General features: G+C 43.8%; 1 pseudogene; it reads right to left on the bottom strand.

Moving 5' to 3' along the window:
• Positions 1-1,347: 1,347 nt before the first annotated feature.
• On the bottom strand, positions 1,348-1,465 carry LOC126485287 (5S ribosomal RNA; annotated as a pseudogene).
• Between the last annotated feature and the right edge of the window lie 24,252 nt (positions 1,466-25,717).

A 25,717-nucleotide genomic window follows, 5' to 3' on the forward strand; every position in this document is an offset into this window, starting at 1 on the left:
ATCTATTGAGACTTCCATCAATGGTAAAAAAATAGAATGAGGTCTCATTCTAACAATGATATCGGCTGCAAACGGGGTAGTACGAAGATGTAAGTGATTGGAAAATGGCTAAACTAGTCGGATGTTCGCGTGTTACTGTTGTGAGCGCATATAGACAATGGTTAAATGACGGTGCCCACTCAGTAAAGTAGGACAAGCGTCGATCTGTGGCAGATCTGATGATCGAGTAAAGTGTTGCAGCCACAAATGACGAGCCTTACGTGTTCCCATGTTGAAACAACGACATCCTCAACTAAGATCGCAATGGGAAGGAAATAATCGGGATCTGAGCGTGAATCAGTGAAAACGTTTTTACATTAGGTCGATGGTCGTGTCAGAACATGCCTTCATCTAGGTTCACGGCTGCCCGAAACGTGCACTATGCCACGGATGTAGTATTTTGCTAAGGTGTACACCCGCGTGGGCTTCCGTGTGTCGTAAGGTTGCGACCAAAGGCACAAGGAGATTATGTGAACTTTATCATTGGCCACTTGCATTCATTCATACTTGATGCGCGACAGCGAAGGCGTCTTCCAGCAGTTTATCAGCTGAGTGACAAGGCCAGCACTATGCTGCAGCATAATAATGAACTTACGCTGATTGTATGGATATTAAATTCGCTTTGTCTGAATCCAGGGAGCGAGCTCTGCGTTCACAAACCACCGGCCCGTAATATACGGGATTTGTGAGACCTGTGCAGAGAGCTGGTGCCACAAAGCGTTGGAAACCTACCAAGGCTTTATTGAATCCATGCCGCGCAGAGTCGCTATGCGTGCCAAAGGCGGTCTAACATGCTGTTAAGCACTCTGTCATGGTGTTGTAGCTCATAGGTGTGTGATAGGTATTTTGCAAATACAGCCAGTTTCAAACGAAGGAGGTTCGTTTGAGATCAGAAACATACAGAAAATGATGTCTTTCATCGGGGGCAGCTACGACATTCTGCCTACTCTTCACACACAGCGCGATCCATCTGATAACTATAGTGGTCAGCTTTTAGCTTTTCTCGCTCCTTCCTATTAAAGTAGACTTTGTCAAACTGGAGATCCTCTTCACTTGTCCAGGGATGACGAATGCTGGATGTCCGACTCGTCTTGAGGAAACCTAAACTTCGCCAGAACAGGTCAAGGCCCAACGCTACCGACCGACCGCCGCGTCATCCTCAATCACAGGCGTCACTGGATGCGGATATGGAGCGACATGTGATCAGTACACCGCTCTCCCGGCCGTGTGTCAGTTTACGAGACCGGAGCCGCTATTCTTAATTAAGTAGTTCCTCAGTTTGCCTCACAAAGGTGAGTGTACCCCGCTTGCCAACAGCGCTCGGCAGACCGGATGGTTACCCATCCAAGTGCTAGCCCAGTCCGACAGCGCTTAACTACGGTGATCTGACGGGAACCGGTGTTACCACTGCGGCAAGGCCGTTGGCCTCGACTGTTCCTACGACGGGAAAATATGTCTTTGACGTAGACGTGGAACAAAGCCCACCCTCAGTGTTGCCGACAGTTATTTCACAGTGCAGTAAGCGAACGGAAGCTGGTAATAAGTTCTTCGTTTGTTTGGTCTTATTGTTGGTCAATGTTTTACAACTACTTTCTTGCAGTATAGGTCCACAGCTTCTATAAATCAGCTGTAAGAATATTATTTTACGAGTCCAATTTCAGCATTAAACCATTTTAAAGCATCTACAAAACATACTACAACGTAATGAGAACAGTTTAGAGTGGTTTATAATTACTGACGGTATTTTGAATCCGTCTTTGCAACAAGAAGAAAACGGGCTAATCTGTCATCGAACGCCGTTAGCTGTGTTTAACTAACAAGTTATCAGAGGTCTATTGTGAAAGATATTTGAAATCTGGCTTGCTTTCTAGACCACCATTTACATCTTTGCTATGTTCTGTTGCATTCCATATCGAGAAATGCATGCAAAGCAGCGCGGGATTAGGCGGAAAAGAACAGTGCCAAATGAGCGAAGAATTCAAAAACGCCCAAGCAGAGATGTTGACTGATGTGACCGAAAGTCGGCCATAAAATTACGGAAGTAAAAATCATCTTTTGTAACAAATTGCTTTTCTATCTAGAAAGCAAGCCCAATTGTAACTATCTTCCATTACAGGCCACTAACGAAGTTATCTTTCAATGAAACGTCACGCATTTGGTAACAAAAATACCATTTTCTTGTAGTTACAAATAAGGATTGAAAATACCTTCAGTAATAGTAATGTTGTTTCTTTCAAAGAAAGCCATATTTCATAACAGAAAAGTGCTGCTTATGATATAAATCTTTATTAAACAGCAGTTTCGATGAACTGGTCATCATCAGGAATCAAAAACTTACTTGCAGCATAGTGAATACGAGTATCTCAACAATGGCTTGGAATAAAAGATGCCCCTGCGCCATTGCCGTCAGTAGTAACATACAAAATACAGTCAACAGCTCAGTGGTAGACATAGTACTTACTGCAGTAACCACAGGCATTTCTGTTTTATTTTTCGCTACACGCTGCTTGCCGTAAATAGTTTCATGATGCCTGTAATTCAGACAATTTAAACCTGTGCTGAATAAAGATTTATTTCGTCATAAACTTTTGATAGCTCTGAAACATCACTATACAAGCTTAGGGTACCACCTGCACAAAATATTCTACTTCAGGTATCGATGTGTAGTTCAATGCGTGGAGATGCGGACTACCGCTAAGGCGACATTAAGCTGTAAAGTCGTATTAGCACAGTCAGCCACGTCCTTAGAGGTCAGCGGCGTCACGGAATATTTGCGGGCGGACGGACGCTCGTGTTATCAGGTGTAGGGTGTGAATGGGAGCGCTGGCGCATTCTGGCCGCGGCCGCAGGGGGGGAGAGCCGAGATAAAGCTGGCGCCGGAAATGAGGCCCCACATAATGCCTCACCTCCCGCCAGGCCTGGCCTGGGTAAATAAACGGGATTCTCATTACGGCCGCCGGACTCATTATTATGAAGTTTGCACGAGTGTAAACACAGCATTGGATGATCCGCGCCCGCTGGAGTTTCATCAAAAAGCGATTTATCCGCAACTGGGTCTGCTGGCGGCCGGCTGGTTGGCGAATTCCTGGAGAGCGCAGAAGTGCTGGTCGCAGCAGAGAGAAGAAGGTCTCGGCACGGTGCAAACACACGGGGCGTAGACTTACTCTAAAAATCACACAAAGCAGCATAGCAAGAAAGAGAGAACTGAAGAAATTTTCGGGAGATGGGAACAGATACATTGCCGGAGAAAAATGGTACACCTGGAAAGACGACGTCGATTTTGATCCATCGAAGGCACATACCAGCAGGAAACGGAAGATGTACTGATAATGGTTTCAACGTCGTCCGCCGACAGAACGCATAATGGCGTAGCCGCCATCTGCGTCTATTCCTTAATGGGGAATGCTAATAGCCATAAGGCTGAGTGTGGTGTAAATAATGAAGCAAGCAGCCAACTATGCCACGGAGACCCCTAGAGCTTCCTGCAACCAGCTCAGCGAGTAAGAAAGGGGTCGGACTCTGCCTTCGGACTGGAGGGATGGGTTTCGGAGATTTGCCACAGAAGCCGAATATACTATGTCGCTTGTACATCGTGCTGGTATTAGTGACCACATCCTAGACGAGGTTCTAGGCATCCACGCAGCACAGAGGCCCGCCAGGACTGTCCTAGCGTAAAGGCAGCAGTGGCAGATGGTGCAGCTCGGACGTTTCAATACGAACTGTTGCGAACCCATTATTAGCAGTGGGACTAGGAAGGGCGGTATGGCGTATCTTTGTGACGGAGGCAGATGCTCGTCTGCGCATACGACTTAGACTGGTGATTGCTGTCTCGTAGTGCATTCGTTAGACTGATGATTGCTGTCTCGTAGTGCATTCGTCTATAACGCGCTGGCTCCACCCCATGCCATGTCATATTGGATGCGATAACAATGCTCTGTGCATGAAGCGCGAGGTTATTGCTTTACTTGCCACTCTGAACGTAGGTGAAAGTGATCATTCATTCTATTAACATATAGTTCCGTTGCGCACTGCAGAACGCCCATACATTGCTAGTTACACCATAAGCCACGCTACTCGCGGTCGCTTTATTTCATGCGTACTCGCGCGCAACTGACTGCGAGAAAGCAGCATTGTCGCTGACGCTTTATCTATTCCTTGAACTAAGAGATCTTTGGTTCGATGTTAACTATTGTGAAAAGATATAGACTAGCTTCTGATCTTAATGAGTGTGGACGAGTATATTACGGTTTAAGAGAGAAGGCATTGCTGCGAGGTCACCATCTTTAATTGAAAAGCGAGAATAATAAGCCAATGAACCAATTTCTCTGCAGCATAAACAAGGTGTGTATTGTGTAAATTATTCTCCATCTTATGGTTTCATATTGTCAAATATTTGTGCATGCCTACGAGATATTTTTTGGACTGTAGAAGCTCTAACCGACAAACTCTATACGGTCACCAATTTAAAGACATGTAAATAAATCCACTTCGACAAACAGGCTTCCATAGAAAGGAAAATTGGACTGAAGTTAACGTAGACTAAGATTCCTACAGTCTGAGCACGTAGTTCGACGACCAGCAGAGACATCGAGTACAGCATACAGTAAGCGTGCAGCAGCAGATCTCTAGTCTACCATGCACAATGCCCTGAACATAAACATCGTCTGGTGAGATCTGTTTGGTTATATACTAATTTCAAAGACTTAAACTCGTTTCTTAGAGAGACTGAATACTAAAGAACTAATACCTTGAATCAGCAATAATAATAATAATAATAATAATTAAATCAAAGCTCTAATCAAATGATTAGTAATAATAATAATAATAATAATAAAAGCAGTTCATGGAGGTTATGTTTTGTCTCTGAAAGGAAATTTTTAGCACAGATCTCCATACAATAGCTGGATTCGGGGTAAAATAATGACTCCTCTCTTGAATCATCACATCTCAGTAAAATTATAACAATTTAATTTTCACTTGAGAGCGATCTCCGGATTCTTCTCCAGTCGAGCTCATTTGGGATTCGATGGGACGAGAGGTGACTAGTGCGATTCGTCAAGCAACTTTTACAGAATTACGAAATCAGGTGGAGGACAAGTGGCATAACGTATTCCAGGATAATATTCGCCTTCTCTACAATTGACTGGATGCAAGAGTAACTGCCTGCATTGCAACCCTTGCAGGCTACACCATGTACTAATATGGGTGTTTCAGCGTGGAGCGATACCTGGTACCTCAGAACCGCTTGTGCCACTGATCTGCAAATGTAATCATTTCGTGCACTCCACGTGCACTGTTATAACAGTAAATCGTGCACTAATTAATTTTCCGGCAGTGTACGTGATACTCTGGAACCAGAAGGGAGATTTGGGTATAAAAGTTATCAGCCAATGCTCATTTAAGTTTTATATATTGACTAAAACGGTTTCAACTCCTTCGCCATTTTCAACAGTCCACCATACTATTAGGCCGATAGATGCGTCAGAACGCAGTAGTAGTTAGCATCTCCTCAAGGTAATTACCAGAAAGGTGCCGACTTCACAAGATTATACTCTTTGAATAAATTATGATTTATTCATTAGCTCATAAATGAAACGAATGTTGGCATACGAAGTTCACTTAACACCACATTTGGGTGAAGATAAAGTTGAACATAAATATCTAGCTGCTTAAAATGCGGCAAGGCCAAATTGATACTGGAGTGTCTGTGTTATTAAGTAAAACGATGCAAAGTTCCTTCGGACATGTATACATGTATGCATGCATGTATGATGGGCTATACTGCGTTGGCTATCCGAGCTCGACTCATGGCCAGTCCCAAACATCAATATGTCGTCGTTCCAGCGTCGCCGGCCAGTGTGGTCGAGCGGTTCTAGGCGCTTCAGTCCTGAACCGCGCTGATGCTACAGTCGCAGGTTCGAATCCTGCCTCAGGCATGGATGTGTATGATGCCCTTAGGTTAGTTAGGCTTAAGTAGTCCTAAGTCAAGGGAACTGATTACCTTAGATGTTAAGTCCCATAGTGCTTACAGCCATTTGAATCATTTTTTTGTTCCTGCGTCGCGTCATACCCTGTACTCGCACACACGTTATGTAATTCTCCTACAAGCATGTATGACTGAAGGAACATTGCATCGTTCTTCTTAACAACACAAGCGAAGCAGTACCGTTTATACCCGCCGATATGACGAAGAAACGACGACGTATGGAAGTTTGGGTTTGGCGTGAGTAATATGCCAATACCCAAAGCGACACAGTCGCCTTACGGCACGCTAGCGGCACGGACGTCTTGTTTACGTCCTCGCCACGCAGCTCGCTCGCTGGATTCTTTACGTGACTCTGCCGTCTTCGCGCGCTATATTTCCTTCGACAGAGAATGGCTTATGCCCACAGAAAATCGACACTGAAGATTAGCTTTGCACTTGAATATGACCGACCAAAAGCACTTGAAGTCGAACAGTTTACCAGAGATGAAGTCACGATTGATTGCAACGATCTTGCCGAGGGGTTCTAGGCGCTACAGCCTGGAACCGCGCGACCGCTACCCTCGCAGGTACGAATTGTGCGTCGGGCATGGATGTGTGTGATGTCCTTAGGTTAGTTAGGTTTAAGTAGTTCTAAGTTCTAGGGTACTGATGACCTCAACAGTTAAGTTCCTTAGTGCTCAGTGCCATTTTTTTTTTTTTTTTTTTTTTTTGCAACGATCTTGTTGGCATCCACTTGCCTATAGTGAGCAGTGTAGCATACGTGAAACTGATTAACGAAGACAAATGTGATAAAATTCTAAGTGTGACTCGAAGTGGTCTTAAGTTCCGTCATTCTGATGGAGATATCGATGACGTAACTGTGGAACATACGGGACTTGGACTGCGGACGATACGTGTATTTGAACTCCCTTTCAGGGTGCCTTCAGAGGTAGTGATATCTGCATTCCGCCCATTTGGAAAGGTGATTAGTCATCCAGCTGAAAAGTGGGTTCAGTTCACTACATACCCGGTTCTCAATGGAGTACGACAGATCCGCATAGAGCTAATCAAACATGTGGCGTCCTACTTATAAATTGGTGGCTACCATGCAATTAAAATTTCTGATGGTCACCCGAAGAAATGCTCGGGATGTGGCAAAGAAGGACACCTCCGTTCCAGCTGTCTGCAACGCAGAATCACACAGTTACCACCTGGAGACCTGCAGGTCACGACCGCTCCGACGACGCTACCGTTGACGTTTGTCGAAGTTCTCCATAACGACCCCCAACTGCGATAACCTCTGGCTCCTACTACTGCCACATCGTCGTCTCCGGTATTGTCTCAGGCTGTTACGGGCGGACCGACACCCTTGCCTCCTCCTCCCGGCATGTGCAATGGTGAGCAGTCTAGGGCAGGTTGTGCATACCGATGCTATGCTTTTGTGCCTGACCATACGGATCGTCTTCGCACACTGAAGATCACGTGCACAAGAAACGGTCGCCGAAGAGACGTCGGAAACGGCGGGTCGCCCCGTCTGACACCTACAGGACGCAGTCTATTAGGATCACAACTATCAGGATGTTCCCCCAGTGGACGATTCCATGGTGGAAGCATCAGTCTGCAGCCCGTCGGAATTACAACCATCTTTGCATGCACCAGGCGCTGTACCTTTGGACGCTGAACAGCAGCCGAGCTAGCACCACTCTTCCACTGCCGGCGTGACGCCGCCTTCGGTCTCCACAGGTACTCCACTGGACGAACATCATCCACGAACCTTTGCGTGGTCTGACGATGTAGACGACGTAACACCCACCTTTGAGACAGCAGCGAATGCTGTTGCTCCAACCCACGACTGTTAATCGACAGGGTTACTGGATAGGGATGTGCAGTCTGCTGGGACAACGTTGCTGTTCGCTGCTGCTCTTCGTGCCTCCATGAGCGTCCCAGGAGTCCCAATTCCACGACAAGCTTACAAGATTGTCACCATCAATGTCAACAGCATTGGCACCCCTGTCAAACTACAAGTGCTCTGTGAAATGTTGAGAGCCCTCACCCGATGTTGCCCTTCTGCAGGAAGTTCGCCTGGCGTCGTTTCCTAATATCTATGGCTATGTTTCTTACCTCACGCCGTGCGCTGACGGTGGCAGTGGGGCAGCTATTTATTTTAAAGAGCGGCATTGAGGTAGACGACGTGATTTACCTACCATCGGCTAGGGGTCTCTTTGTGACTTTTCACAGTGTCCGAATCATCAATGTTTACGCTCCCTCGTGCACGGCCAAGCGACGGGAACCGTCATGATTCTATTCAGAACAGGTCGCTCCTTTGTTTGTAGACCGCTAAGACCATGTTATTCTTGGCGGCGACTTTAATTGTGTGTTATCCCAGAAGAACCAACATCCCCATTTCACCACATTTCAGGAACTCAAGCTGCTCGTGCATGAACTGAACGTCATCGATATTTGGGACCGCATGCATTTTGATCGACCTTGTTATACGTACGTCACCAGCCATTCAGCAAGTCGTCTTGCCCGTGTCTACGTTTCCCAAGGAATCGCACCTGCCACGCTTGACGCTGAGTTATGGCCTACCGCCTTCTCCGATCATATCGCCTACATTTGCACTGGTTGGTGCGGTCGAGGCCTGTGGAAGCTGAATGTCACCCATCTCAAGGATATGGAATGCAGGCAGCTCGTAGAAACGACGTGGAACAACTGTGTGAATCGTCTTCCAACGTATCCACTCCGGTGGTCTATCGACTACACTAAACCTGCTTTACGTCGTTCGATGATGAATTACTGTCGTGACAAAATGCTGTGGCAACGACATACCAGGGAGTACTATTTCAAAATTCTCTGGGAACTCTCAAACCATGCTTCCTCTGTTCAATGACAGGTTGAAATTCAACGAATTTAGGCGAAGATAATTTCTCTTATGCGTCTCCGCCTTGAAGCCACAATAGTACTCGCAAAATGTCACGATTGTGTACTAGGAGAACCCCCATCCACGTATCACGTTATCCGAGAGAAGCAGCAGTGTTGGAGGAACCTTGTCAGCGCCCTCGACATACCCGATGGTCGTCAATTGACGTCCCAGAATGACATCGTAAAAGCCTTTGTGGATCACTACAACCAGTTCTATGCAGCAGAGGACGAGAACATGGCGGTAAGGACTGATGTCCTTTCCTTGACAGTTACCCTTGACGAGGCTGCTGCGGAGATTATCACAGCGACAATTACGGCTGATGACGTCTCTGATGCTCTTCATAAGGGTGCGGCGAACAAAGCCCCATCGGGTTTCCGCTGGAGTTTTACCGCACATTCCACGACATCATGGGCCAACGCTGGACTGCGCTGTATGAAGAACTGATGAACCCTGACCTTCCCCTCCCACCCCAATTCGTAGAAGGCTTGATTATCTCGGTCTCCACGCCGTCGGGAGGTCAGAGGTTGGAAATAATCGGCCGTTGACCATGTTAATTTGTGACTTCAAGATTTTTACACGAATACTTGCCGGACGCCTTCGGCACGTCATCCCTCAAGCCATTTCTTTGGACCCAACGTGCTGAGGTGGTGACAGTAACATTCAGACGGCACTCAGCGATTACCGTGACGTCATAGCCCTGGCCACGACCTGCCGCAGTCGCGGTGCCTTAGTGACATTGGGCTTTGACCACGCCTTTGATAGTCATGATTTTCTAGAAAACGTACTTCGACGAATGGCCTGTCCCTTCAGGTTTATATACATCGTGGCTCCTCCGAGATGCCACGTTGCGAGTGCTGGTCAATGGCCGTGTGGTCAGGCCCTATTAACGTCATGCGGTCGGTCCGTCAAGGATGTCCGCTGTCTATGCTGCTTTTCGCCATTGCCTTTGAGCCACTGTTACACGGTTTGAGGAGCCGGCTCACAGGGATAACAATGAGGGGGAATGCTTTCATCTGCCGCGCCTATGCAGCTGACGTGGTGTTCTTGGTTCTATCGGAGGATGAAGTGCTGCCGGCTGCCGGCAGCTGTGTGAACCTGACCAAATCTAGTGCTATGTCCGTCGGTAGAGGTCTTACAGAGAAGAGTGTGCCTCCATTGCAATTACTGGACAAGTTCAAATGTTTGACTATCTTCTTCACGCATGATATACAGCGCACGATCTCGTTTAACTATAAACACCTGCTTTGACCTATCCGCACGAACGTTCGTGGCAACCTCCTGAGAGCATTGGACATATTACAAAGGCTGGATTTCGTTAACACTCATCAAGTCTCGCGACTATCCCATTTAGTACAGATTTTACCGATACCAAAGGCAATGGCACACGGACTTAAGGCGGAGTTCAGCTACTTTATAAGCGTGGGTCTCATTTTCAAAGTCCGCTACGACACGCGGACACTTTCTCCTCGAGATGGTAGCCTCGGCTGTGTCAACGTGCAAGTGAGAGCAGCTGCCCTTTATGTAAGTACGGTGGTTAAATCGGGGACCAGCCGCCGAACCGGATTATCGGGAAGCCTGACTGACGAATTGCCCTCACCCCCCCCCCCCCCCCCCCCTTATAGAGTGGCACCCGTTGCAGTAGCCCACATTTCTTCCTCTCTATGTTAGGATCGAATACTTGCCTCATTGTCACATCGACTGATGTGCGGATCTTCTGCAGAAGTGTGGCAACTGATTCAGAAGATGCTTGTCTTTCCTCTACGTACGGCACCCAATGCCATTACAACTCAATCTCTTCTGTTCCCTGATGAGACACATTTCTCGCGTATGAAGACCAACGCTGTGATCTGGATAAAAGGTCTCACGATCTCTTATTTGTTCCATGAAGGTGATACGAGTGTTCTTGATTTTTGAACGTTCCTGCAAGATCGCTTTACTTTTCTCGTGCACCATCCGCGATACCGTCGGTACTATGCCAACTTTTTGGGTAGTGCCTTCTTCCATCCCCCCCCCCCTCCCCTGCAGCTGGAGTGTCTCAGGCTTGGGAAGGTGATAACAGTGAGATTGTGTAATACCAGGACTCGGTCCAATGTACCGGCAAAATGGAATATTCTTCATGAAGACGTGCCTGGAACATGCTTGACTGCCTTGGGATTCAGTCTGCGTCCACCCTCAACTTGGCGGGACGCGGATGGCATTTTGTTTATTCTACCAGGAGGGCGTTTATTTAATTTCTTTAATTCCCTTTCTATTTTGTTTGTTATTGGTGCTAATTACACATCATTGTTTTTCGCCCGGAGGGCGTCCTATGTGATCTCAATAAGTATAAAAAAAATAAAATAAATTAGTGTGATTCATGACCTGATAAAAGAACGTGATATCGAAAATGTATACGTATTTACATTTTCAAGAAATATTTTTTATTTTATGAAGAAAACCGTAATGTATTTTAGAACACCAGAGATTTTTATTTGCTTTGTCATTATGTAAGACTATTTTTGAAAAAAAAAAAAAGTTCAAATCCACCCACCTCCCATTAGTTTTGTTTTGTATTTCTTATTTCTGTAAAGTTCTTCAAACTTCTTATGTGGGGAAAGGTATAGGGGAATTAACTAAAAAACGAAAAAGTCCTAGCAGCAAAAAAACAAAAAAAAGCGATTAAGGCACCCTTTGCGTAAAGCAGACAATCCGGGTTCGAGTCCCGGTCAACCGCAAATTTTCATTGATGTCATTGTCTTACACACCTGATGTTCCTTCGTATTCGCAATTGCGAATACGTTTCATGGGGCCTGATAAAATGTTTATCCATCTAATTTAGCACCACGCACGTATGCGTTATAGTTCCAGAAAAAGTCAACCCCACTAAGACCTAAACCTTCAAGTTTACGACGGAAGTTCCACGTACACAGACGACCAAAACTATTCTTTGTATGTAATGGGTGGCAGCTAGCTGACATATTGATGTTGCCTCCACCTAGCATGCAACAATCACGTTTTCTTCAAATTGCAAAATGGCCAACCACTTAAATATAAGAATGATAAATACGAACACTAATAAATGTACAGATGCATCCATCATTCTTATATTTTTGATTCGAAATATAATTTCCTATTTCCAGTAGTTATAAATGACTAATATGTGACTGATTCACGTCTAAAGCCTTAAATAATTAAAAAGTAGAATAAACACAATGTGCCAATTCATACAGCTTCTTACGCTCTTTCTGAAGGTACTCTCCGCTTTATTTTATGAAAGTTCTGAGTTTCACAGTAACAAACATCTTGGATGTAATATTTGAATACTAAGGAAGTGCCAGATAATCCCATGCCACTCGCACCACACGCGTATGTGCTGCACTCCTCAGTATCTGGTTTAATTAACGGACTGTGCAATCACAGTGATTTATTTCTCAACCAAAACATATTACCGATCAATACAGGGAGATAATATATTGCTGTCAGTAAGAGTACCTTTTTATTTATGCAGATGGTTACCGCGGAAAGTCAAGCGCCGGCAAGCCAGTCGGGAACGAAAGAGACGAGACAGCTGTGGGGAGAGATCAATCAATCGCATGCTGATCGGACCTCCCTCCAGGATGACAACGCTACAGCAGCGGCCCCTATGTGAAGAGGACATAAGCGCCGCGACGGACTGGTGACGGCCCAGTTCAATAGCAGCTTCAAGATTAGTGACTTGGGTAGCAGTGTCAACGTTAGGCACTTCGATAGCAGTTCAGGAAAGACTTTTGTCAGAGATCAGCTGTCATTGTAAAGACCGATTATTTCGCTCTTTGTTTGCAACACATCGTGTAATATGCTTAGTTAAGTATTCTATTTGATTAATTGTAATAAGCCCGTTAATACGACATATTTGATTGTTTATCTATTGAACCGAGTATGCAGGCTTCTTAGACACTACATACAACATACCCAATGTCATCAAACATGCAGTAGATTTAATAAACAATGATATTTTATAAACAGATAATATTATAGTATCAGTGCATATGCTTCTACAGTGCATGTTTAAAAGAAATAATTTCATGCATATTCTGCATTGTGCTGTCACAACGATTAAGAGTTTAAAGTACATGGAAAACTGCATCTGAGCTGCTTGTAATTAGCTTTCATTGCGCATGCTCAGGTGACAGGAGTTTAGTTTGTTGCTGGGTGCTCCGGTACACGTGAAAACGGTTTCAATGAAAACACTTTTAACACTGTTCGTGTTTGCCAAAGCACTTCACAAGGTCCTAGGTAACAGTCACCTGGGGATGTTGAATAAACGTAGCTAACAGTATAAATTGAAACCTATAATAACAGTAGCTGAGGTAGTATTTTAAATATACTATAAAATGAATAATTCTAAAAATTACTATAAAACCGACGTTTCGACCATATTTGCATTGATCCTCTTTCAGGGCTATTAAAATTGCAATTTGGGGAGTGTTTTTCCTATCCCAGTTTGAGGGTATAAGAAAAGATACTAGGATCGTTGGAACCTCAATACGTGTCCACTTAAGTGTGTTTGTCGTTTTTTCTCAGCATCTGCCTTCCCGCAAACCAGTCCAAAATCTACGACCTGATGTATTCTACTTGGTCGTAACTACAACAATAAGTGAACTACGCCTATCAGTATAGAGTTATAGAGTTCCTGTTTAGCGTTCACACGTTCGCACTTCAACACCTGACCTCCTGCCCAGGGAAAATAGGTATTATTGGCTTGCTCTTGTCACACATATTTGGAGGTACTATTCAAACTAAAAATATACTACCCTTACTAGATACACTTACCAGTCTGCAAATAAAATAGATATTATTGTACTTGTATTCAGTACACTGTCCTCAGTCACCAACAAAAACGCCTGCACTTACACCCCTAACACCCTGTATATAGTCCTAGTTCTATTATCAGTTACTGGAAGGGCATTGGACAGCTCATATTCGATATGACTTGGAGAGTTAGTTTTACGGCAGTTTACTTCAGATGCTAATGTGGCAAATTATTGGCAAGCAACAGGTGTGCCAATTTGTTTCTAGGGTCATAGTTTTCCTGCAGGAAGACGTCGACGCCGCACGTCAGTTCTTACATGGTTGCTTGTTTACACTACTGAAACCACATCCAGCAAGAACAGTCGAAACAGTTGTGTTATGTGTCTTTTAATCAACAAAAGTGAAACGAGGATAATGGAATGTAGTCGAATTAAGTCGGGTGATGCTGAGGGAATTAGATTAGGAAATGAAACACTTACAGTAGTAAAGGAGTTTTGCTATTTGGGGAGCAAAATAACTGATGATGGTCGAAGTAGAGAGGATATAAAATGTAGACTGGCAATGGCAAGGAAAGCGTTTCTGAAGAAGAGAGATTTGTTAACATCGAGTATAGATTTAGGTGTCAGGAAGTCGTTTCTGAAAGTATTTGTATGGAGCGTAGCCATGTATGGAAGTGAAACATGGACAATAAATAGTTTGGACAAGAAGAGAATAGATGCTTTCGAAATGTGGTGCTACAGAAGAATGTTGAAGATTAGGTGGGTAGATAACGTAACTAATGAGGAGGTATTAAATAGGATTGGGGAGAAGAGAAGTTTGTGGCCCAACTTGACTAGAAGAAGGGATCGGTTGGTAGGACATGTCCTGAGGCATCAAGGGATCACAAATTTAGCATTGGAGGGCAGTGTGGAGGGTAGAAATCGTAGAAGGAGACCAAGAGATGAATATACTAAGCAGATTCAGAAGGATGTAGGTTGCATGGAGAGCTGCATCAAACCAGTCTCAGGACTGAAGACCACAACAATAACAAAATGTGTCTTTTAAGAAAGCAGACTAATTTCCAAAAGGGTTTTATTCAAATTATTATATTAAACGTTGTAACTATCACGGCAAGACCCTCATTTTTTGTGGGCTTGGAATTCTCAAAGCTTACTCAGTTTAAATGTCTGGTCTCTGCGTGTGGTGGAGCTGACCACTGACTGCTCGAAACCCGTTACGTATTCTGAAATGCTCATGCGATTGTGTCGTATAAATCATAAAAAATAACAAATACTTCGAACAAAATAACTTTGTTACTCTCAGATTTTAGTGGCTGCGGACACTGTTCCTGGGGTGAAGCCAGTCACACTTTCCAAGAGTTTGCATGTTTCTCCAAAACAGATGCTCGAGGAAGAATTGCGGTTGTTTGGTGGCTTGGCCCTACCTCTCAACTCCCTGATACGTTAAAGTTATTTTAATCGAAGTACTCTTACACGGCGCTCTGTCCACACAGCCCACTGGGGTCTCCCGTGTGATCATTGATCATTTACAGTGCAGCGTAAATAACCACAGGAACCACTTAATACGGCCTCCACCTCGCAGGACCATCTGCCGTAGATGCTGTAAACCACGCACTCCACTTGCTTCCCTGTGCTACCCCAGCAGTCTCGTTACTGACTTACTTCGTCAGGTACCACCACCTTCGAGGCCCTCTTCACCTTAAAACATTCGTCTGGCTTCCCGACCAAGGCTTGTCTTGCACGGTAAAGCCTAAAGGCGTCTCAGCTATCGCCAATATAACCATCTACTACGAGCATTCAAACAACTCCGCCTGTAATTGAGATCAAGCATTACTCTGTTTGGCAAGTATACTTTATCGTTTCAATGATACTTAAGCTTAAAGCATTAGTACCTGTTTCACAAGCTCTCTTCGAGTTTGTTGTTTCATACCCGTGGTATGCCGGCACGGTAGCTCAGCGTGCAGGATCAGAGGGTTGGCTACGCTCTATAACAAAAAAACTGAGTGAACGGATCAACGAAGCACCTGAACGGTTGTCATCGGACGTCCGCCCCGAACAAATTCAACTAACGGTATAGAACAAAAAAAAAAAAAAAAACAGAAAAAACGGAAATGGGTAGCGACTTTGATTCATAATAAAAATGTATTCGGTCCCGGGTTCGAATACCGCAACTGCCTAATTTTGATTAAAAATCAGCATTGGCGGCCGAAGACTTCCAGCATAAGAAGTCAACCCTCATTCTGCTAACGGCTTCATCAAAGAGAGCCGCGGAGCGGATAGAGGTTCAGGGCACTCTCTTGTCCTAGAGGTGGAAAACTGCCCCTAAAGGCGGAAGAATCAGCAATGATCAACGGCATGAGGATGCAGAAGGCAATGGAAACCACTGCATTAAAGACACCTAATGTGTATCCACAGGATATGTGGCCTGTAATTGAAGAAGTGTCATGATGATCTCTCGATTGGCAAAAATTTCTCAGTAGCCCCCCATTCGGATCTCCAGGAGGGGCCTGCCAAGGGGTTACCATGAGAAAAATATTGAATGATCAACGAATTAATAACGTTATACAAGTCGAGGCGTGGAATGTAAGAAGCTTGAACGTGGTAGGGAAAATAGAAAATCTGAAAAGGGAAATGCAAAGGCTCAATCTAGATACAGTAGGGGTCAGTGAAGTGGAAAGAAGACAAGGATTTCTGGTCAGATGAGTATAGGGTAATATCAACAGCAGCAGAAAATGGTATAACGGGAGCAGGATTCGTTATGAGTAGGAAGGTGTTACTGTGAACAATTCAGTGATAGGGTTGTTCTTATCAGAATCGACAGCAAACCAACACCGACACCGATAGTTCAGGTATACATGCCAACGTCGCAAGGTGAAAATGAAGAGATAGAGAAACTGTATTAGGATACTGAAAGGGTAATACAGAATGTAAAGGGACGTGAAAATCTAATACTCATGGGGGACTGGAGTGCAATTGTAGGGCAAGGAGTAGAAGAAAAGGCTACACGAGAATATGGGCTTGCGACAGGGAATGAGAGAAGAGAAAGACTAATTGAGTTCTATAACAAGTTTAAGCTAGTAATAGCGAATACTCTGTTCAGGAATCACAAGAGGAGGAGATACACGTGGAAAAGCCGGGTGATGCAGGAAGATTTCAGTTAGATTACATCATAGTCAGACAGAGATTCCGAAACCAGATACTGGATTGTAAGGCGTACACAGGAGCAGATATAGACGCAGATCACAATATAGTAGTGATGAAGAGTAGGTTGAAATTTAAGAGATTAGTCAGTAAGAATCAATGCGCAAAGAAGTGGGATACGGAAATGCTAAGGAATGACGAGATAGGATTGAAGGTCTCGCAGGCTATAGATACAGCAATAAGGAATAGCTCGGTAGGCAGTTCACTTGAAGAGGAATGGACATCTCTAAAAAGGGCCATCACAGAGGTTGGGAAAGAAAACCTACGTACAAAGAAGGTAACTGCGAAGAAACCATGGGTAACAGAAGAAATACTTCAATTGATCGATGAAAGGAGCTAGAACAGATTGTTCCGGAAAGCTCAGGAATACAGAAATACAAGTAGTTGAAGAATGAAATAAACAGGAAGTGCAGGGAAGCTAAGACGAAATGGCTGCAGGAAAAATTTGAAGACATCGGAAAGGAAATAATTGTCAGAAGGACCGACTCAGCACACAGGAAAGTCAAAACAAGCTTCCGTGACATTAAAAGCAAGGGTGATAACATTAAGAGTGCAACGGGAATTCCACTGTTAAATGCTAAGGAGAGAGCGGATAGGTGTAGAGAATACATTGAAAGCCTCTATGAGGGGGAAGATTTGTCTGATGTGATAAAAGAAGAAACAGGAGTCGATTTAGAAGAAATAGGGGAACCAGTACTAGAATCATAATTTAGGAGAGCTTTTGGGACTTAAGATCAAATAAGGCACAAGGGATAGATAAAATTCCATCAGAATTTCTAAAATCATGGGGGGAAGTGGCAACAAAACGACTATTTACGTTGGTGTGTAGAATGTATGAGTCTCGAGACATACCATCTTACTTTCGGAAAAGCATCACCCACACAATCCCGAAACGGTAAGAGGTGACAACTGAGTGAATTATTGCACAATAAGAATAACAGCTCATGCATCCAAGTTCCTTACAAGAATAATAACAGAAGAATGGAAAAGAAAATCGAAGATGTGCTAAATGACGATCAGTTTGGCTTTAGGAAAGGTAAAGGCACGAGATAGGCAAGTCTGATATTGTTGTTAATAATGGAAGCAAGACTAAAGAAAAATCAAGACACGTTCATATGATCTGTCGACCTGGAAAAAGCGTTGGACAATGTAAAATGGTGCAAGATGTTCCAAATTCTGAAAAAAGTAAGGGTAAGCTATAGGGAGGCACGGGTCATATACAATATGTACAACAGCCAAGAGGGAATAATGAGAGTGGGCGACCAAGAAGGAAGTGTTCATATTAAAAATGGTGTAAGACAAGGATGTAGCCTTTCACCCCTACTGTTCAATCTGTACATCGCGGAAGCAATGATGGGAATAAAAGAAGCGTTCAGGAGTGTAATTAAAATGATGGTGGAAGGATATCAATGATATGATTCGTTGATGACATTGCTGTCCTGAGTGAAAGTGAAGAAGAATTACATGATGTGCTGAAATGAATGAACAGTATAATGAGTATAAAGTATGAACTGAGAGTAAATCGAAAAAAGACAACGGTATTGAGAAGTAGTGGAAATGAAAACAGCGAGAAACTTAACATCACGATTGATGGTCACGAAGTAGATGAAGTTAAGGAATTCTGCTACCTAGGAGTAAAATAACCAATGAGGACGGAGCAAGGAGGACATCAAAAGCAGATTAGCAATGGCAGAAAGGGCATTCATGACGAAGACAAACCTACTAGTATCAAATATCAGCCTTAATTAGAGGAAGAAATTTCTGAGTGTACGTCTGGAGTACAGCTTTGTATGGTAGTGATATATGGACTGTGAGAAAACCGAGATAGAAGAAGATCGAAGCATTTGAGAGGTGGCGCAACAGAGGAATGTTGAAAATTACGTATACTGATAAGGTAAGGAATGAGGAGGTTCTGTGCAGGATCGGAGAGGAAAGGAATATGTGGAAAACACAGATAAGGGGGAAAAACAGAATAATAGGACATTTGTTAAGACGTGAGGGAATGGTACTAGAAGGAGCTGTGCAGGTTAAAAACTGTAGAAGTAGACAGAGATTGGAATACATCCAACAAATAATTGAGGATGTAGGTTGCAAGTGCTACTCTGAGATGAAGAGGAATTAGCACAGGAGAGGAATTCGTGGCGGGCCGCATCAATCCTGTCAGAAGCCTTTATGAAGCCTAGTGCAAGGAAGTTGAAGCAACAACCAGCCATTGATTGCAGGCACACTGACTGCACGCAGAATTATCCAGCACTACTCTGACCCTACTAGGTAGATTACGAATTGCAGCTTTCTACAGTGGATCACATGGTAATACTATGGAGCTGTGTGGAATGGTACATAAACATGGAACCATATCAGGAGGATAGAAGACGCAGAGAAATTGTGAGATCAAATGCTTCATATGGCTCTGAGCACAATGCGACTTAACTTCTGAGGTCATCAGTCCCCTAGACTTAGAACTACTTAAACCCAACTAACCTAAGGACATCACACACATCAATGCCCGAGGCAGGATTCGATTCTGCGACCGCAGCGGTCGCGCGGTTCCAGACTGTAGCGCCTAGAACCGCTCGGCCACTCCGGCCGGCAATTGTGAGATCCTGGGGAAGGATGTAGTGCATTATTTTGTAAATGAAACTAGGTCTGCAGTATATTTCTAGTATTCGGGAGTATCTGCTCAGCTTAACTGAATATTTCAAACAAATTCAGATAAGTTCGGTATATTCGACAGGGAACGCTCTCAACTGGGGACTTTTGAAGCTCAGTTGGCAAAATTTAGCTGACTGCATTATATTGGCTCCGTCGTACATTTTAGGGGAGAGTAATACACGGTCTAGAGCGGATAGAGAGGCATATTATGTTTCTTCGTTTCGCACGCTAATGGAGTAGTATAAAAAATATCCATTTATAATTAATCTCTCGCTCAGCTAGAAATCCCATGCGATTGGCGAAAACTGCAATTGATTCTTGTCTGTTAGAAAACGAACGGGCTTTTAAAATTACAAACCAATATCCTTAAGATCGGTTTCCCGATAGTTTCTTTGAGCATATTTCCTATTCTAATGCAATAAATTTTCTTGATGCAAAGAAACAAAGCACGTCATCTGCAAAATTCTGCTTGCACTTTTCTCACACGAAATCCTACGAACCATGGTTGAGGAGCAACGGGCAGATTCCATGTTCCTATAAGCGATTGATGAAGTGCGTCAGCGCAGAATGTTAAGGAGATTCGAACATATGGTGCGAAAGGATTGTAAGTAAATGAAACTAGTATGTTTTCCGGACGACGAGCTTTTCCCTGAATAACTCTAGAAGGGTACAGGAAGAGTATTTTGAGTGATGAATGGACACTATCAATACAATTAATCTAGGCATAATTATAAAGCGATATGAAATAGAAAGAACAGGTAAGGTCGGCACTAGGGCTGGCGAATGGTAGAACTGTTTACTGAAAAGAATTTTAGGAAAATGAGGTGACACAATAAAGGAGATTGCGTACATATTGCTTGTGCCAACCATTCTTGCTGGAGTGCCTGGACCCCTAAAAGGTCGGCTTAAAGATATATATTGAATCCATTCACATACGTGCTGTTAGATTTATTAGCGGCAACGATCAACAAGCAAGTGTTACGGAGATCCTTCGTGGTCTCAAATGGGAATCAGTAGGGTGAATACGCCAGAACGATTCGACTACTGTCATCATAAATTTAGCGTAAGGACCGCGAAGAAAAGAGAAATTAGGACTTACATGGATGCATGTAGAAAGTCATTTTCCTATCTCTCGATTTCCGAATGAAACAGGAAAGGGAATGACTGGTAGTGGTATAAGGTATCCTCCGCCACGCACCATAAGGTGGCTTTCGCAGCATGTACATGGACGTTGGTGTTACTGTGACTGGCTACGTGGACGCCGTGTGGAGCTGCCGCAGTGCTCTCAGCAGCGCCGCAGCTACCCTTGAATTCTTCGCTGTATGGGAGGCCCCGCACGGCGGCTTTTCCTCGCGCGGCGCCCGCTCGCCCACGTATCGGCAGTCAGCCCGTATCAGCGCTCGGGCGTAGCATTTCCTTTGTCGCCGGGTCAGCCGCGTGCGGGGCCGATACTAGAAAGCGACGCCAGCTGGGTGGAACGCCTCGCTTTAGAACTGAGTCCCCATTCTTCGCTACTGTCGTTAGGAGGTTTCCACGAAACATGCGTCGGCGGTAGAAAACTTATTGCTGAAATATCCGTTAAAACATGCTTTCCAGGTTTTAGACGAAAATGACTTGCATGAAAATAGGTTCTGTGTTCCAGTGCTTAGGGATCAAACTAATCCAGACGTCTTTCTTTTATTTTTGATAATCATCGACACCTTTTTTCTTTTGTTTCAACCATACATGTTTCCGGGTTCGATTCCTGGCGGGGTCAGGGATTTGCTCTGCCTCGTGATGACTGGGTGTTGTGTGATGTCCTTGGGTTAGTTAGGTTTAAGTAGTTCGAAGTTCTAGGGGACTGATGACCATAGATGTTAAGTCCCATAGTGCTCTGAGCCATACATGTTTCGGCACTTTTGTGGTATCGGCAGTGGCTTCTATTTTTTATTTCTAACTGTAAATATGTTGTTAACATATTAACATTTCTGTTGTTTACAAAATTATGTAGAAGTTACATTTATAACTTAATTGGCGAAAACTGGGTGTAAGCATTAGTTAAAATACCTTACATGATGTTATTGTCCATTTATTTTGGTAGCTGTTCTGCTACACAATATACAATTTGTCATCTGCAAATAACAAAACGTAATTTATTTTTCTGTTTGTTGCGCATTTACGAACGGAAATAAGACTGTATCACGTTTTCTTTCTGTAACTTACAGTTTTGAAGATGTGGTGCGTTCTTCTGTGTTGTTTGCGAAGTAAAAAGGCTGACTTCTTTGCCTGTGTTCGTGTAGCAATGCACTTTTTCCGATTACTCAAAACATAGGCGTAGTTTTCGCTGTCATTATGTGTTGTTGTGATTGTGTGGCGTTCATTTGTTTCGTAGCGTGTTCTGCTGGATGGGGCGCGGGAGTCTGAATTGTATTTGGCGTTAGTGGTGTGTTGTTTGTGCGGGTTTGCATGTGTGTCATGTGTGTGTTGAGTACTGGGTCAGAGAGAGAGAGATAGAAGGATAGAAAGAAGGAAAGAAAGAAAGAAAGAGAGAGAGAGAGAGAGAGAGAGAGGTTTTTTTTGTGGGTGTTATTTGTAAAGATCTTCTATTGTGGCGAAGAGGGTTCTGTTGCACAGTGATGTGTATTCATTGAGTAATTTTTATCTTTGGGCTATTGATTTTTGGATGTGATAGTTTTCTTCTATAGTTAATTTTTGATATAGGCTGCTGCTAGTTTTTAGGATGTGAAGGTCAGTTTCAATGTTTGTTGGGTGGTGGTTGTGTGCTACCAGGTGGTCTGTAAATGTTGAGTGTGTGCTATTGCTTTTCAGTGCTCTGAGGTGTTCATTATATCTGGTTCTGAAGGTCCTACATGTTTGGCCCACATATATATATTGACAGCAGCTGCAAGTAAGTTGGTAGATACCGGACTGGCTGTATTTGTCAGTGTTGGTGGTATTTCTTCTGAGTCTGCTCTGTATTGTGGTGTTTGTCCTGTATGCTATGTTCTTGTTTCTTTAGTATATTACCCACCCTGTACGTGACTTTGTTGTTATACGTCATTATGTGCCATTTGTTGCTTACTGTCTGCTGATTTGTTGTGTGATGAGTTGTGTTTGTATGTGTGTGTGTTTCATGGTTATATGCTGTTTGTTTTTGTATTTTGTGGTTTATTTTGTCCCTCTCTTTGTGTCATATGCATTCTCCTGTCCAATTTGTTTTATCGTGTTCAGTTCTTACGTGTAGTCATGCTAGTTCATGGGTATTTTGTTCAGCCTATGAAGTAAATATCTGAAGCTGGCTTCTTTGTGAGTTATGGGGTGATTGGATTGGTTTTTGATTGCTCCTCACATTAAAAGAGTTCCTCAAATTCCGGTAAATGAAGGAAGGAACATTAGGGTTAACGTTCCATCAGCTACGAAGTCATTGGTAACGGAGCGCAAACTCTAATTGTTTTGTTAAGGATGGAGAAGGAAATCTCCAGTGCCTTTTCAAAGCAATCAACCAAGCATTTGCCTAGAGCAATTTAAAAAATCATCTCGATGGCCGGTCGCGAAACTGAATCTCCGTGCTAAAAGCTGCGCCACATGATTCGGTTCCCGATAAAGGCCTAATTTAGTCTAACTGATGTTGGACGCTGGTGTCTGCAACGAAGTCGACGTACTGACTTATCTCATAGGTGTTCCAATGGATTTGGGGTGAGTCGCTGGGCAGAGCAGTTCAAGACATTTTTGTCCTCAAACCATTTTCCCACAGATGCAGCGTCATGAGAGGGTGTACTGCCATGCCGATACAATCGTTGTTTCCGAACTTTTTCTGTACCGTATAGAGTACACAGTGACGTAAAATGTATTCATGTCCTTCCTCATTATTTAGGGTTTCCCTAAGCGCAATAATGAGACAACACCATAACCACGAAAAACGCCACCAATACGGTAACACCACCTCCACTATACGTCCCGTTGGCACTACGTTTGGTAGCAGGTGACATTCTCCGGTCATTCGCCAAAATCGAAACCATCCATCGGATTGTCAGAAGGAATAGCGTGATTTATCACTCAGAAACACTTGTTTCCACTCATCCACTGTTCATTGGCGTCGTCGCTCTTTGCACAACCTCAAGCGTCACCAGCACTGACTACAGATATATTTAGCTCATAAGGTACTGCCCGAGCATTACTAATGACAATAACATGGTGTTGCTTTACGGACACACTCCCCAACGATTGACGGTCGCTGTCCGCCAGTACAAGAGGTGTGTCTGGTCTCGGGTTAGCTATGGCTGTTCCTTCGCGTTTCCACTTCACATTCACATCGTCAGCTTGGACAGATGCAAGGCGATTGAAATCACTCAGGTGACATCTAATGACACCCCCAAGTTCGAAGTTAATGAGCTCTGCTGAGCAGCGCGGAGTGGCCGAGCGGTTTGAGGCGCCATGTCACGGACTGCGCGGCCCCTCCTGCCGGAGGTTCGAGTCCTCCTTCCGGCAAGGGTGGGTGTGTTGTTCTTAGCATAAGTGTTTAGGGACCGATGACCACAGCAGTTTGATCCCTTAGACATTCACACACATTTGAACTCTCCTGACCGACCCATTCTGCCGTTACTGTTCCTCCACTGACACAAAACTAACCGCCGGATTTTATATTGTATATGGGTCGGTGGGCTGCGGGGGGGGGGGGGGGGGGGGGGGGGAGGGACTTCTCGCAGCGTCTAGTGGTACACGAATTAGGGATAGAATTTTCGTAATTTGTGGTAAGTTCTATGGGACCAACTTGCTGAGGTCATCGGTCCCTAAGCTTACACATTACTTAATCTAACTTACGCTAAGGACAACACAAACACCCAAGCCTGAGGGAGGACTCGAACCTCCGACAGTGGTAGCCACCAGAGACCGGACGGCTACACCCAGCGGCGACTTGGGAATAAAATGTTGAACTGTCTAGTAGCAGAAAAGAAAATCAGAACAATATTTTACTATGTAGTTCAATGAATTTGACTGCAAAGATGGACGATAACATAAATGTTAGTATCTCCAGTCTTGACAATTACAGTGGACTTCCAGTTTCAGTTGATAACAATGACAATCACAGTAAAGCCGAAAATGAATTTTTCGCATTTCAAGTATGTAATTACGGTGAGACTGGCTAATGATTCTTTCAGTGGAAATGAGCACCGCGCTCGAACTCTTACGGGAATCGACCAAACGCCGCGAGTAATGAGGATAACCGGCTGTGGCACGTCAGTAGTGTGTGGATAAGTTGAGAATTTGGGGCTGACGGAAGGTGTGCTAGGGCCATCGGTGCAGCTCTGCTGACCACAGTTTCCCGCGGCGATGGTTTATTGCTTAGAGCATCAACCTAGTAAGCAGGAAGCCTGGGTTCGAATCCCGAGCTGGCAAAAATTTTGAACTTTCCCCATTGATGTAAATCAACGCCCATTACGCAGGTAAATATCGTTCATCCCTTTGTGTCTTTAAAGTACTAACCTGGAGTTAAAAAATATTACTCGATCGGCTACAGGCTGAAAAAAAATACCGATGCCCACAGTTCACTAAAAACATAAAAAAACACACACACATTGAGCATGCAATTTAAGCCACGTACAGCTCAATACAGATCAACTAAAGCAAGGGTAAGCGTAGAAAAGGAGGATATGCCACTATTTTTCTGTCAGGTTAGAGATAAGAGATCTATGAAAAAAGTTTTTGTGCTCTTATAAATAATTCTTTAGTAGTCAATGTCACAAAAATTATTCATAATAATTGAAAAATACTTTCGGCTAGAACAGCTAGCCATCTTCAGAGCAAGAAATGAAAACTTTCCTGTGTGTGTTGTTTAATCATCAGGTCGGGGGAGACTTTTTGTCATCAAGCAGTTATTTTATTGATGACATTGTGTCTCTTACCTACCTGATGACTGGAAACAGTAGTGTTTGTCTTATTTGATTAGAATACGACTATCTCTTTTAGCCGAAACTAGTTATCAGTAAATATAAAATATAGTTGCTGTCTTGAATAAAAACGATTATTTATAACAATACAATAACTTTTAAAGGTTATATTCTAAACAAAATTTAATTCAGACAATGCCGTAACACGTCTGCGTTGCAGATGATATAGTGTATTAATAGAGACTTTTGGATGATTTTTGTTGTCAATTATAGAGCACACAAAATCGAAAGAAGTATATAT

The sequence above is a fragment of the Schistocerca serialis genome, chromosome 6 (genome assembly GCF_023864345.2).
Source record: "Schistocerca serialis cubense isolate TAMUIC-IGC-003099 chromosome 6, iqSchSeri2.2, whole genome shotgun sequence".
Classification (NCBI taxonomy): domain Eukaryota; kingdom Metazoa; phylum Arthropoda; class Insecta; order Orthoptera; family Acrididae; genus Schistocerca; species Schistocerca serialis.